Genomic DNA, 14,439 nt, shown 5'->3' on the forward strand with positions numbered 1-14,439 from the left:
CTGAAGAGTGTGAGGAGTGAGAGCACCAACCCATGCTGATTCCACAGGCTGCCGACCTGAAGGGCCTTCCAAACCACCCTGGGGAAAGCTGTGAATGTGCTGCTAGGCTTCTGATGTAGGTAGGGCCAAAGAGAACACATTCCTTATTTTGCAAAGGCAAGCACATACAAAGTAACCACCTAGGCCGGGCGCGGTGGCTCATGCCTGTAATCCCAGCGTTTTGGAGGCCGAGGCGGGCGGATCCTGACGTCAGGAGATAGAGACCATCCTGGTTAACACAGTGAAACCCTGTCTCTACTAAAAATACAAAAAAAAAAAAAAAAAGATAAAACATTAGTCAGGCATGGTGGCACACGCATATAATCCCAGCTACTCAGGAGGCTGAGGCAGCAGAATTGCTTGAACCCAGGAGGTGGAGGTTACAGTGAGCAGAGATCTGGCTACTGCACTCCAGCATGGGCAACAGAGCAAGACTTTGTCTCAAAAAAAAAAAAAAGAAAGTAACCAAAGTAACCATCCACTCACTAGGCATGGTGGCTCACACCCAGCACTTTGGGAGGCCAAGGTGGGAGGACCCCTTGAATCCAGGAGTTTGAAACCAGCCTGGTCAACATAGCAAGATCCATCTCTAAAAAAAAAAAAAAGAGAGAGAGAGAAAGGAAGTAAGTAATCTGGAGGGATTCTGAAACTCCCCTGGCAGAATGGTCAGAAAATTTAGGCATAAATCCCAGCTGGGTCAAGGAGTTTATATCTCTTTATGCTTCACTTTGCTGGAGTAGCAACTCAGTACCACTGATATTTATGCCACGATTACTTTAAAGGTATCTAAGATTAATATCCACCCCCCCTACACCATACATATAAATTATGCAAACATAAGTAGGTGATTAGAAACATTTATTTTTAGCCAATTTGCAAAATTAAAAGATCAAAGACATTGCCAAACTAGCAGAGTGAGCCTAATATACCTTAAATGAATAGAGGATTCAAATGAGAAATACAAGAAAATACAAATAGTAGACGATGCATTTAGTTAGCAATGATTTGTTGTTTAAACAAAAATATTGTTTTGGATCAACTTATTCTCAACCAAATTATTTTGGATCCAGTGATCAGACACACAAAATGCAAATGAGGAAGGCATGCAAGCCAATGATCCAGGATAGTATCAGATTTTCCAATGGCATAATGTAAAACTTGTCCAAAGGCTCACGGGACTTTCAGTGGGTGGATTTAATGTTGTGGCGGGGGCAGTGCAAGAGGAGGGATAAAGGGTCAGTGCTGCCAGGACTTGTCTAGTCCTTCCACACCCTCTAATCATGATCTGCAGGCTCTTTGCAGCCTGAAAGATCCTTTGACTGATAATATTGTGGCTCTGATAATCCTATGACATTACTAACTCCTCATTGCTCCAGGAAACTTGCCTTCTGTATCAAATTCCAAGCTTCTCCATAGAGAAGGCTGTAGCAGGCCGGGCGCGGTGGCTCAAGCCTGTAATCCCAGCACTTTGGGAGGCCGAGACTGGCGGATCACGAGGTCAGGAGATCGAGACCATCCTGGCTAATACGGTGAAACCCTGTCTCTACTTAAAAATACAAAAAACTAGCCGGGCGACGAGGCGGGCGCCTGTAGTCCCAGCTACTCGGGAGGCTGAGGCAGGAGAATGGCGGAAACCCGGGAGGCGGAGCTTGCAGTGAGCTGAGATCCGGCCACTGCACTCCAGCTTGGGTGGCAGAGCAAGACTCCGTCTCAAAAAAAAAAAAAAAAGAGAAGGCTGTAGCAGGAACAGAAGGATGTACACAGGACTCAAAACAGCAGTGGCAGAAATGATTCAAAGCTTTCTTGCCTTCTAAGAACACCAAAAATTAAATTTATTTAAGAATAAATAGGCCGGGCGCGGTGGCTCAAGCCTGTAATCCCAGCACTTTGGGAGGCCGAGACGGGCGGATCACGAGGTCAGGAGATCGAGACCATCCTGGCTAACACAGTGAAACCCCGTCTCTACTAAAAATACAAAAACTAGCCGGGCGAGGTGGCGGGCGCCTGTAGTCCCAGCTACTCGGGAGGCTGAGGCAGGAGAATGGCGGGAACCCGGGAGGCGGAGCTTGCAGTGAGCTGAGATCCGGCCACTGCACTCCAGCTTGGGCGACAGAGCGAGACTCCGCCTCAAAAAAAAAAAAAAAAAAAAAAAAAAAAAAAAAAAAAAAGAATAAATATCCTGGGACTGCCGGGAGGGAGAAAAGGGCGTAGAGACTCGTTTTAGAAATATGATTTATCAGGCAAACTGTGCACTGCACCCTCTTGTAATGGCTCAGGATGTTGCAGAAGAATGGAATATTAGTATATTATGCTGAAATTTTGGTTGGGCGCAGTGGCTCAGGCCTGTAATCCTAGCACTTTGGGAGGCTGAGGCAGTCAGATCACCTGAGGTCAGGAGGTTGAGATCAGCCTGGTCAACATGGTGAAACCCATCTCTACTAAAAATACAAAAATTAGCTGGGCATGGTGGTGCGTGCCTGTAATCCCAGCTACTCAGGAGGCTGAGACGGGAAAATCACTTAAACCTGGGAAGCGGAGGTTGCAGTGAGCCAAGATCATGCATTTGCACTCCAGCCTGGGCAACAGAGCAGGACTCAGTCTCAAAAACTCTCTCTCTATATATATTTGTTTTTTTTGTTTTTTTTTTTTTTTTTGAGGCGGAGTCTCGCTCTGTCGCCCGGACTGGAGTGCAGTGGCCAGATCTCAGCTCACTGCAAGCTCCGCCTCCCGGGTTCACGCCATTCTCCTGCCTCAGCCTCCCGAGTAGCTGGGACTACAGGCGCCCGCCACTTCGCCCGGCTAGTTTTTGTATTTTTAGTAGAGACGGGGTTTCACCGTGTTAGCCAGGATGGTCTCGATCTCCTGACCTCGTGATCCGCCCGTCTCGGCCTCCCAAAGTGCTGGGATTACAGGCTTGAGCCACCACGCCCGGCCTATATTTGTATATATTATAATATATAGTATGTAAATATTTATATATTATATACATTATACACAATATAATACATATTATATGCTACATATTTTTAAACATATACTTTTATATAATTTTATATTATATATTATATTATATATAAATATGTTTTGTATATATAAATATACATAATGTATATATAATCCTAAATTTTTAATTTATTGAAAAATTTTTTTTTTTTTTTTTGAGACAGAGACTCACTCTGTCGCCCAAGTTGGAGTTCAGTGGCACAGCCTTGGCTCACTGCAACCTCCACCTCCTGGGTTCAAGCAATTTTCCTGCCTCACCCTCCTGAGTAGCTGGGACTACAGGTGCCTGCCACCATGCCTGGCTAATTTTTGTATTTTTATTTTTTTTAATAGAGATGGGGTTTCAGCAAGTTGGTCAGGCTGCTCTCGAACTTTTGACCTCAAGTTATCTGCCCACCTCAGCCTCCCAAAGTGCTGGGACTACAGGTGTGAGCCACTGTGCCCAGCTGATTTGTTGAAATGTCTTTATTTCTCTTAGTACACTTATTCTTTTTTTTTTTTTTTTTTTTGAGGCGGAGTCTCGCTCTGTCGCCCGGACTGGAGTGCAGTGGCCGGATCTCAGCTCACTGCAAGCTCCGTCTCCCAGGTTTACGCCATTCTCCTGCCTCAGCCTCCTGAGTAGCTGGGACTACAGGCGCCCGCCACCTCGCCTGGCTAGTTTTTGTATTTTTAGTAGAGACGGGGTTTCACCGTGTTAGCCAGGATGGTCTCGATCTCCTGACCTCGTGATCCGCCCGTCTCGGCCTCCCAAAGTGCTGGGATTACAGGCTTGAGCCACCGCGCCCGGCCAGTACACTTATTCTTCTTAGTTGGTGCAAAGAGAGATATAAATGAAATACAGATCCAGCTTAAATCAATTCGGAAAGCAAAAATGCTAGAAGTCTCTTCTTTTTCCAGGCTCTGAGCCCCATCCCCAATTCTCATCCAGCGGCACCCCCATTGCTGAGAAGCTTCCCAGGCTCTGTCGCTGGGCCCTCTGGTAACAAACCCCTGAACACACACCCGCTTCAGGGCGCATAGGTGCACGTGCGCGTGCGCGCGCACACACACACACACACACTCACACACTCATCCACACACTCACACACTCATCCTCTTCATCAAAAGCTCTTTCTCTTCTGGTTCTGAATAAACCTAGCTCTCTCCAGAACAGTCTCTGGAAACTCTGAAGCATCCCCAGGACCAGGGGTGCGTGAGGATGGAGCAGGGTGGCGAGCAGACGGAAGTGATGGCTCTCCTCTCTCCACCCGCACCTGGCTCCATCTTCATGCCACAGCCCTAACTCAAGGCCCTTGCCATTCAGCAATTTCACTGCCTATGGTGTTAATGTCAAGGCCACCAGTCCTGTTTCTCAGCGAGATAGAATGGGAATGGGACGTGGCTTCTACTGCATGTGTTTTGCATTGTTTTGTTTTGTTTTGTTTTTGAGATGGAGTTTCACTCTCGGTGCCCAGGCTGAAGTACGATGGTGCAATCTCAGCTCACTGCAACCTTTGCCTCCTGGGTTCAAGCGATTCCCTTCCTCAGCCTCCCAAGTGGCATGCGCCACCACGCTTGGCTAATTTTGTGTTTTTAGTAGAGATGGGATTTTACCATGTTGGTCAGGCTGGTCTCGAATTCCTGACCTCAGGTGATCTACCCACCTCAGCCTCCCAAAGTGCTGGGATTACAGGTGTGAGCCACCGTGCCCAGCCCCTACTTCATGTTTAACATGTCTTTTACTTGAAAAATTCTAGGAACTTACCTTACGAAACCTAAGTATCAAACCAGGGTGTCCAGTGCACCACCTCAGGAAGGAATGCTGAACAATCGATGCTGCTGGCCAGGCCACAAGGGGACCCTTGACACAAAAGAACCATGGCAGCCAGATATGCTGACCTGCATCCAGTCCCCTCAGTGCTCCACCCTACTCCTGATATCAGTTCCCACACTTTGCCTAATAAAAAAACTTTATTTGGCTGGGATTACAGGTGTGAGCTACCGCGCCCAATCCCTACTGCATTTTCTTTTTTTTTTTTTTTGAGACTGAGTCTAGCTCTGTTACCCAGCCTGGAGTGCAGTGGCAGAATCTCGGCTCACCGCAACCTTCACCTCCCAGGTTCAAGCGATTCTTTTGCCTCAGCCTCCCAAGTAGTTGGGATTAGAGGCACATGCCAGCACTACTGGCTAGTTTTTGCATTTTTAGTAGAGATGGGGTTTCACTGTGTTGGCCAGGCTGGTCTTGAACTCCAGACCTTATAATCTGCCCGCCTCAGCCTCCCAAAGTGCTGGGATTACAAGCATGAGCTACCGCACCCGGCCCCTACTTGCATTTTCAACAGCACTTCACCTGGAGGATTATTTCTCCCTGAAATTCTCTTGTTTGTTTCGGGACATTAGTCTCTGCTGGTATTCTTTGCACTTCTCTGACTACTGCTTTTCCAGTCTTCTGGGAAGTGCTTGGTTCGTTGTCCCTGCCCCTTTTTGGTCCAGGCCCACTCTCTTTACCTCATACTATGTACTAACCAAGTGCTGTGTGTTCACTGATGTGCCCCAGACAGAGTAAAGCACAGTCCCTGTCCTCAGGGAAATTTCAGGGAACTTGCAGCGTGGAGAGAAGTAGAATGTAAGGGAATCATTGAAATACAGTATGACATACAAAACAACAGAAGCCTTTGTTTAGTCCAGAAGTTGTGCAAAAGACAGGGTGGACTCTCCCTTGAGCAAGGTCTGGGAAGGCTTCAGGAGGAACATGAGGGTAAGAGTGGCCTTCACAAATAGACAAGGATAGAAAAATTATTTCAGGCAGAGGAAACATTCCCAAGGCAATGCCAAAAAGGTAAGTAGAAATAGATTCACACAAATAGAATTCTGAGCAATTTGCAAATAGCTTATTCCTCTATTTCCATGATTTTCTTTTTTTTTTTTTTTTTTTTGAGACGGAGTCTTGCTCTGCCACCCAGGCTGGAGTGCTGTGGCTGGATCTCAGCCCACTGCAAGCTCCGCCTCCCGGGTTCACGCCATTCTCCTGCCTCAGCCTCCCGAGTAGCTGGGACTACAGGCGCCCGCCTCGTCGCCCGGCTAGTTTTTTGTATTTTTTAGTAGAGACGGAGTTTCACCGTATTAGCAAGGATGGTCTCGATCTCCTGACCTCGTGATCCGCCCATCTCGGCCTCCCAAAGTGCTGGGATTACAGGCTTGAGCCACCGCGCCCGGCTATTTCCATGATTTTCAACCAGGGCAATTTTGTCCTGCCCCAGCAATATTTGGCTATGTCTGGAGACATTTTTCATTGTCACAACTTGGGGGCAGTGAACACCTAGTAGTTTAGTAGTTGGAGGCCAGGGAGGCATCTAAACACCCCACAGTTCACAGGACAGGCTCTCACACAAATAATTATCTGACCTAAATGTTAATAATGCTGCCATTGAGAAGTCATGTTCTATTTTCACTCCAGTCTGAGGAGTCCAGCTCCAGGCCAACTTCTATGTGTGATTTTTCAGACCTGACCATAGGTGGTTATGTTAGAAACAAAATGCTTGTTCCTCAGTGCCACAAAGAAGTAGCCCTCAAACATAAATTTAATTTTCTCAGCAAGGCAATTTTTACTCCTATAGAAGGCTGTGGCTCGTGCATGGAGTAATGGTGAGGGCACACCTGGACGAGGGAGGGGAAGGGGTTCTTATTCCTGAAGCAGGTAGCCCTACTGCTGTGTCATTCCCCTATCGGCTAGGGTTGGACCGCACAGTCTAAGCTAATTCCGATTGGCGATTTTGAAGAGAGCAAGGGCACCAGCCAGAGTGGCCGGGTGGGTAGTTTGGCGGGAAGGGCAGTTACTCCAGATGATTCAGGTCAGAGCAGGTGGCCGGGGTGACTCAGGTCAAAGCAGGTGACCAGGGGAACAGATGTGAACCACTGATTAGAACTGGCGGGAAAGTTGTTTACTGATGCTAGAGGCAAGGGGGCAAAGAGAACCAGGAAGTTAAACTTTAAAATGAAGAACCAAAGAGTAAGAGAGCTGAACATACTGACGTACTGATTCTTTGATGAGAAACTTGGAGTTCACTATATCTAACAGTACAAAAGTATTAACCTGGGAGGTCTCTGAGGGCTAGGGAACTGCACTTTCCATCCTAGCCTTGCTGCATAGCTGGTGCATTGCACTTGTACAAGGGCACTGCAGTCAAAGACTCAGAAGTGACCCCCCACCGCCACCCCCAAGCCAGGTTCTTGGACACGTCTGCAGGCTTAGCCTAGGCACCTCCATTTTGAGGTGAGGGGAAGTGCCTCAGGTGAGACCACCTTTTTCCTTTTATAGATATATAAAGTATATTATATATATATATATATATATGTATTTTTCATTTTTTTTTGAGACAAAGTCTCACTCTGTCACCCAGGTTGGAATGCAGTGGCACGATCTTGGCTCATCGTAACCTCCGCCTTCCAGGTTCAAGAGATTCTCCTGCCTCAGACTCCTGAGTAGCTGGAATTACAGGTGCCCACCACCATGCCTGGCTAAGTTTTCTATCTTAAGTAGAGACAGGGTTTCACCACGTTGGCCAGGCTGGTCTTGAACTCCTGACCTCAGGCAATCGCAATCCACGCCCTCCTCGGCCTCCCAAAGTGCTGGGATTACAGGCATAAGCCACCACGCCCAGTCATTTATTTTATTTTTTAAAATAAAAAATAGAGACGGGGTTATATCATGTTAGGCCGGTGTGGAACCCCTGACCTGATCCACCCACCTCAGCCTCCCAAAGTGCTGGGATTCCCGGCGTGAGCCACGGCCCCCCTTCTCTGGGGCGCTTTGAAGATGTTTTCCCCACTGGGACTCAGTGTTTGGTACTTTTCCGCTCCTAGCCCTTCCCCCTCCCTCCCCAGGCCCCCAGGTCCTGGCAGCTCAACCGGCTCTGACTCAGCTCTAGACATAGACACGTTGCGCAATTATTTGGTTTTCTTTGTCTTTGAATCTAGCCGGCACTTAGTGATTTTAGAATTGAATGAATGAGAACATGTTTTCATTTTCCAGATGACAAACCTAAAAGAAGTCATTAACAGGACGACAGAATAAGGCTTTAAGAAATTTTGTGGACAGCTTGGCAAAGGAAAATGTAATTTGGGCAAACATAAAATCCTCCATTTAGGCCTACTAAAACAGTAACCGAGGAAGTGTGGAAAGCAGCCGTTCTAGGAATCAGCATATGGCAGTGCTAGGACTCCCTGATATTTAGGAGCATGTGTGAGGCAGGAAAACAGCGTCTGGAGGCAGAGAACATAAAGCAGGGAACACTTCAGCTATCACAGGAAATATCCCTCCACAGTAAATGATTTTACAACTTTACTTCACCTCTTATTTACATAGGGCACACCCCTTCCCAAAAATTCTGTAATGGGTCCCTTGAGCCCCTTTGCCTGGGCCTGCTGCCACACTGTGGAGTGTACTTTCATTTTCCTTTTTTGTTTTTTTTTCTTTTTTTTTGAGACGGAGTCTCGCTCGGTCGCCTAGGCTGGAGTCCAGTGGCGCGGTCTCGGCTCACTGCAAGCTCTGCCGCGCCTGCCACCTCGCCCGGCTAGTTTTTTTTTGTTGTTGTATTTTTTAGTAGAGACGGGGTTTCACCATGTTAGCCAGGATGGTCTCGATCTCCTGACCTCGTGATCCGCCCGTCTCGGCCTCCCAAAGTGCTGGGATGACAGGCTTGAGCCACCGTGCCCAGCCGTTTTTTTTCTTTTTTGAGATGGAGTTTCACTCTTGTTGCCCAGGCTGGAGTGCAACGGCAAGATCTCAGATCACTGCAACCTCCGCCTCCTGGGTTCAAGCGATTCTCATACCTCAGCCTCCCAAGTAGCTGGAATTACAGGTGTAAGCCACCACACCCAGCTCTATTCACCATTCTTTAGAAGGGCCACTGACCACAGGGAATGTCTGTCAGGAAACAAATGAGTTAATTAGGATGCTTATCTTGGAGAAGGCAAGAAACAGCAGCAAAGAGCAAGATGATGTGAAGACTTCCCAGGAGGAAGGGCCTGAACAAAGCTGCATTTGCTACAACTCTCATGAGACAGAAGCTTCCAGGCCACACACTGACATGAGCCTCTTGTGAGCCTTCAGCCTAATTTTGTGTTCATAATTGTTCTTCTTCTTCCTGAGAAAGGGCTTCCCAAATTGAAAAGGCTACCCCACTAACCAGTTCTGGGTCTACCCTAGAGCCAGAATGAGTCGTGGGACTCCTTAACTCCTTAGGACAAAACAAAGACTAACAATTGAAAATTACACTGAGGTGGCTGGGCCCGGTGGCTCACACCTGTAATCCCAGCACTTTGGGCGGCTGAGGCAGGAGAATGGCGTGAACCCAAGAGGCAGAGCCTGCAGTGAGCCAAGTGAGCCACTGTACCAGCCTGGGTGACAGAGCAAGACTCCGTCTAAAAAAAAAAAAAAAAAAAATTTACACTGAGGCAGAACATTGCTCAAGATCTGGAAATTCTGCCAGTCAGCTCTATTAAAAATTGGGATGGGCTGCAGAAAACCCATAAGCATGTCACTGGAAGTCTTCAAGTAGGGGCAGTGATCGCCTGCAGGATGTTGTAAGAGAAGCTGATGATCTCTTCCAACTCCAGGAATCTGAATCTCTCAAATAAGCTGTAGCGCATTCAGAAATCATTTTTTAGCTGTGCATTATAGCGGGCACTCCAAGTTCAGACATGTTGTTAGCGTTGCTTAAATTGCTGTAGTACTATAAAGTAATGCAAATACATATTCAAAAGTATTCAATATTTCAGAATGACCTTTTCTCAAACATTCACCATTAGGAAGTTACTGAATTTAATTGACAATACACTCCTAATCTCCCACTCCTCTAGCCATGCTCTTGGATACTGGATTCCTTGCTCAAAAATAGCCTAGGCTGGGTGTGGCGGCTCATCCCAGCACTTTGGGAAGCGAAGGCAGGTGTATTGCTTGTGCCCAGGAATTCGAGATCAGCCTGGGGAACATGACGAAACCCCATCTCTACTAAAAATACATAAAAAAAAAAAAAAAATAGCAGGACATGATGGCACGCACCTGTAGTTCCAGCTACTCAGGAGGCTGAGGTTGGAGGATCACCTGAGCCCAGGAGGTGGAGGCTGCAGTGAGCTGTGATCATGCCACCGCACTCCAGCCTAGGTGACACAGTGAGACCGAGACTCTATCTAGAAAGAAAGAGAGAGAGAGAGAGAGAGAGAGAGAGAGAGAGAGAAAGCAAACAAGCCCAGAAGCCCCATTCCAACAGCTCTGTCATCATCATTGCTGCCATGACAGTCACGAGCAGCAGCCACTTGGTCTTTCAGTGCACATCAGATGTATCATCACAGTGAACCGCTGGTGACAGTTTGACTAATAGTGATGACGCCATGTGCTGTAGATTACTAATACTCAGTTTCCTACTAGAAAGGAAGTCAGCACTGCGATCAAGGCCAAAGACACCTCCATACAAATCCCGTGATCTAATATATGAGAGTCTGTTTTCTTGGACCCCATATCCTGTATGACATCAGTCATGGTCCAGTCAAGAAAACAGAAACAGGCCAGGCGCGGTGGCTCAAGCCTGTAATCCCAGCACTTTGGGAGGCCGAGACGGGCGGATCACGAGGTCAGGAGATCGAGACCATCCTGGCTAACATGGTGAAACCCCGTCCCTACTAAAAAATACAAAAAACTAGCGGGCGAGGTGGCGGGCGCCTGTAGTCCCAGCTACTCGGGAGGCTGAGGCAGGAGAATGGCATAAACCCGGGAGGCAGAGCTTGCAGTGAGCTGAGATCCGGCCACTGCACTTCAGCCTGGGCGACAGAGCGAGACTCCGTCTCAAAAAAAAAAAAAAAGAGAGAAAACAGAAACAATCTTAGCATTTCAACAGAGAAAATTTAATATAAGAAATTGAGGCCAGGCGTGGTGGCTCACACCTGTAATCCCAGCACTTTGGAAGGCTGAGGCAGGCAGATCACGTGAGGTCGGGAGTTTGAGAGCAACCTGACCAACATGAAGAAACCCTGTCTCTACTAAAAATACAAAATTAGCCGGGTGTGATGGTGCATTCCTGTAATCCCAGCTACTCTGGAGGCTGATGCAGGAGAATCGCTTGAACCAGGGAGGTGGAGGTTGTGGTGAGCCGAGATCATGCTACTGCACTCCAGCCTAGGCAACAAGAGTGAAACTCCGTCTAAAAAAAAAAAAGAAAAGAAAAGAAAGAAAGGGGCCGGGCGCGGTGGCTCAAGCCTGTAATCCCAGCACTTTGGGAGGCCGAGACGGGCGGATCACGAGGTCAGGAGATCAAGACCATCCTGGCTAACACGGTGAAACCCCGTCTCTACTTAAAAAAATATAAAAAATTAGCCGGGCGAGGTGGCGGGCGCCTGTAGTCCCAGCTACTCGGGAGGCTGAGGCAGGAGAATGGCGTGAACCCGGGAGGCGGAGCTTGCAGTGAGCTGAGATCCGGCCACTGCACTCCAGCCTGGGCGACAGAGCGAGACTCCGTCTCAAAAAAAAAAAAAAAGAAAGAAAGAAATTGGTGAAGCAGGCAGGGTGCAGTGGCTCCTGCCTGTAATCCCAGCACTTTGGGAGCCCTAGGTGGGTGGATCACCTGAGGTCAGGCATTCGAGACCAGCCTGGCCAACAAGGTGAAATCCCGTCTCTACTAAAAATACAAAAATTAGCCGGGTGTGGTGGTAGACGCCTGTAATCCCAGCTACTCAGGAGGCTAAGGCAGGAGAATTGCTTGAACCTGGAGACAGAGGTTGCAGAGAGCCAAGATCGTGCCACTCACTTCAGCCTGGGCAACAGAGTGAGACTCTGTCTCACAAAAAAGAAAAAAAAAATTGAGAAAGTAAGTAAAAGAGCAAAAACAGAAAACTGAGGCAGCAAGGATCTTAAAGGCAGGAGGCAGTGTGGAGGCCAAAGCAGCCACCATAGATGCCGATCCACCATGTTGGCTTGTGATTAACTCCTGTTCCCAGAAGCCTCTAATATTTCCAGTTTATGTGTTGTTCCTTGTGTAAGAGCAGGTGCTTTTTTTTTTTTACCACAAATCCTGCCCTTAGGTCAAACAACCGTGATATTATCCTATTTCAATTGTCCTACACGTCTCTTCTGAAGCAACTATACCCTTTCCCAATGATGTGTAAACCCTGGGTCTGGGGATGATGGCGCGGGGTCTACCATCTCAACTCGCAGTCACCAGAGACACAAACCTGGCTTCTATTTGTAAGTCCCTATTAATGTTTCTTTCTAAGAAACTGAATTTGTCAGCCTCCTTTTTGGGTCTCTCAGCTTCCCTGGATTTGGGGGGCAGGTTTGCATAGACCTGCTCACCACAACACAGGCAGCTACCAACTTTAGGGTTGGGGAAACAGGAGCAGAGGTTGAGGTTGTCAGAACCTGGAAGCTGGGAGGAGGAGTGCCGCAGAGCTGGGAGCTGGACCTCTGTGCAGGGCACTGCTGTGGCTGCCATGGTAGGCTCAGAGGGGGACCTTAAGGAAAGGGTTCTTCCTGGCTGGTGCTGTGACCTCTGCAGGGCACAGGGAGTCTGGCTCGGAGTGTGGGGAGAGCTGGAGGGAGGCCGACAAGGACAGCAGGTGAGCTGGTCCCTTCTCCCTCTTCCAGCCCCTTCCCCCACCATCTCCTTCCCGCACTACTCCTGCTAGATTTTAGCAGGAGTCAGCTGCCAAAGGGAGACAAACGTGTCTGCAGAGTCTTAGCCACAGCATCAAATTGCAGAGCAGGGGTGGGTGGTTTTGAGCTGAGAGACAAACCAGCACACTTAATAACCAGCACACCAAGTCTGGGCGCAGTGGCTCACGCCTGTAATCCCAGCACTCTGGGAGGCTGAGGTGAGCAGATCACGAGGTCAGGAGATCGAGATCATCCTGGCTAACACAGTGAAACCCCGTCTCTACTAAAAATATAAAAAAATTAGCTGGGTATGGTGGCGTGCATCTGTAATCCCAACTACTCAGGAGGTGGAGGCAGGAGAATTGCTTAAACCCAGGAGGCAGAAGTTGTAGTGAGCCGAGATTGCGCCACTACACTCCAGCCTGGGCAACAGAGTGAGACTGTGTCTCAAAAAAATAAATAAATAAAATAACCAGCACACCACCGGTGGCCACACACACAGGACAATGTCTGGACTCCTTGGGGTGGCTAATGCAGCCCCTCCTGACCTGGCCTGCTCCCCAGCCCTCCTGCCTCCCTCTCTGAAGGAAGCGTCTTTCCTGTCTCTCTAGCTCTGGCAATATTCACCTCCCTTAGGTTCTGCCGCACCTGCTTAGGTAACTATGAAAGCACCGGAAATGCTTCTCATGTATTGACCAACACATCTGTTTCCCCTACTAAAATTCCCAAGCCCTGGCCAGGCACAGTGGCTCATGCCTGTAATCCCAGCACTTTGGAAGCCCAAGACAAGAGAATCACTTGGGCCTAGGAGTTCAAGACCAGCCCTGGCAACATAGCAAGACCCTGTCTGTACAAAAAACAAAAAAATAAAAAAACTTAGCCGGGTGTGGTACCACGCGCCTGTGGTCTCAGCTACTTGAGAGGTTGAGATGGAAGGATCGCTTGAGCCCAGGAATTTGAGGTTACATGCCACTGCACTCCAGTCTGGGCCACAGATCAAGACCCTGTGTCTTAAAACAAAGAGTGTTCATTTAGCCCAAGGGATAGATCCCACACCTCAGCCCTTCTAGTCTGGGGTACCAGGCATAAGACAGAGACTGGGCCTAGGTCTTGGATCTTGTAATTGGAAGAGAAGTGACCTGCTTCTTTGCCTTAAATTTTTTTTTTTTTTAAACAAGTTCTCACTCTGTCGTCCTGGCTGGAGCTGGAATTTGGTAGAATGAACTTGGCTCACTGCAGCCTCAACCTCCCCAGCTCAGACATCCTTCTAGGTCAGCCTTCTGAGTAGCTGGGACTACAGGTGCACACCACCACGCCCAGGTAATTATTTAATTTTTGTAGTGACGGGAGTCTAGCTATGTTGCCCAGGCTGGTCTCAAACTTCTGGGCTCAAGTGACCCTCCCACCTCGGCTTCCAAAGTGCTGGGATGACAAGCATGAGCCACCCTGCTGGCGGGGCCTTTTTTTCAGAATGATTATTTTCTATTGTTGACATGTAGCTGATGTGAGCTGGCTCCTTGGTAGTCTTGAAATAGCCTGTACTTTTTACTATAAGCAAGTTATGTCAGGCCAATTTTTATTTTTCCTCTCCCAAGTAACACAATCAGTGCATGAGTGAAAGCAGCCAAGGGGCCCTGAAGAGGTAATACAGATTGTAGACCACTTAAGTAAATACCATGAGTTTGTTTTCATGTATCGAATTTACCTCCATCTTTACGAACTACTTTTTTGTTTAAAACACTCTTGCGCCGGGCGCGGTGGCTCACACCTGT

Source organism: Trachypithecus francoisi, unplaced genomic scaffold (assembly GCF_009764315.1).
Source record: "Trachypithecus francoisi isolate TF-2019V2 unplaced genomic scaffold, Tfra_2.0 Lachesis_group19, whole genome shotgun sequence".
Lineage (NCBI taxonomy): Eukaryota > Metazoa > Chordata > Mammalia > Primates > Cercopithecidae > Trachypithecus > Trachypithecus francoisi.